At 36.7% G+C, this 1,446-nt stretch overlaps 1 non-coding gene across 1 annotated transcript; it reads left to right on the plus strand.

Moving 5' to 3' along the window:
* The first annotated feature begins 822 nt into the window (after positions 1-822).
* LOC123629014 lies at positions 823-983 on the plus strand. Its single transcript, XR_006731885.1, has one exon. It is a non-coding gene; the product is annotated as a U1 spliceosomal RNA (small nuclear RNA).
* Positions 984-1,446: the final 463 nt, after the last annotated feature.

The raw sequence follows: 1,446 nt of genomic DNA on the forward strand, positions 1-1,446 counted from the left end.
TGGAAACATTGCTTTAACTAGTGCTTATTCAATTAAAGCAGTTTCAAAAGTTTCTCCACACTCCTAAGCAATTCTCGAAATCGTACTTCAGAAAAAATCTTTGTTTTTCTAGTTCAAAATGAGAGAAAAAGAATGTGGGTGATTCTGTGAGCTTTTCTTCCTATGTATAGATATATCTAGCCAAGCACACCAATCTAAATCACTAAGCTATCAGCATCTTGGAAAAGGGTGGACAGGCTTGAAGGATAACTACTGAGAAGTAGAGAGTAACAATAAAATAAGTTGTCTCAACTAAAATTCAAGTAGATATTGAGGTTATATTTTGAAACCAGTAGGTTTTCACAACTTAAGTGTGTGTATGTGTGTGTGTGTGTGTGTGTGTGTGTGTGTGTGTATTGCTTTATACATGTGACTCTTTGTTGTGTAGAGGAAAATTTCTGGGAATTAATTCTAGTTCTTGAGTTCTAATTCCAGTTGAGCTTGGAATCACCTATTTTGAGCAATTGCCAATTTTTGAATGTAATTCCAGAAAGGCCTATGCCCATATAGATATACAGGAGTGCTAATCAATATAATTTTTATTTTTTATAATTTTTTCCCTTTTTTATTTAAGAATATCATCGGGGTACAAAAGTTTAGGTTACGTAGATGTGGGGGGGAGGGGATGGGTGTATACATACATAATGAGTGCAATGCACACCATCTAGGGATGGACATGCTTGAAGCTCTGACTGGGGTCAGTGAGGAGGCAAGGGAAATATTTTTTGTAAATTTGAACTATTTTCTGCCCCTTAAAGAGAAACCCTTAAATACAAATAGCCTATTCTTAGCTGGAAGGAGAAATATGATCACAAAGGTGGTTTTCCCAGGGCAACACTCACCTATTGCACTCCAGATATGTTGACCACTGCAATTTATCCAAATGTGGGAAACCCGATTGCATAATTTATGGTAGTGGGGGACTGTGTTTGCTCTTTCCCTTATTTTTGAAAAAAATACAAACAGGCTTTTTTTCAGTGATTAAAATCCATTAACATGCAATTAACATATATTTCAAAAATGGCTATAGTCAACTTTGACTCAAAAATATAAAACTAGGATAAGAAAATCAGCCAGAGATGTCTGTCCATTTGGGTACTTGAACATGTCAAAAACAACTTGGAATTTTAGCTAGCTTTTTCAAAACCATCAGGCTTACAAATCAATCAGCATCCAAGGAAACATAAAATTGTGAAGGTTTGCAAGGTGTTCTTTCCAAAGAGAAAAAGCCTTTCAAGGACACTTGAAGGTACTTTCTTCCCTGAACAATGGCCATTCTTCCTTGGCAAGGAAATCTGTCAGGTGCCTGTGTCGTGGTAACAGCACAGCATTACGAGTCAGGCAGCTTTTCTAGCTCTGCAAAACAACCCTCTAAAGCAATCAATCAGGGATAAACCAACTAGCCTT

The sequence above is a fragment of the Lemur catta genome, chromosome X (genome assembly GCF_020740605.2).
Source record: "Lemur catta isolate mLemCat1 chromosome X, mLemCat1.pri, whole genome shotgun sequence".
Classification (NCBI taxonomy): Eukaryota; Metazoa; Chordata; class Mammalia; order Primates; family Lemuridae; genus Lemur; species Lemur catta.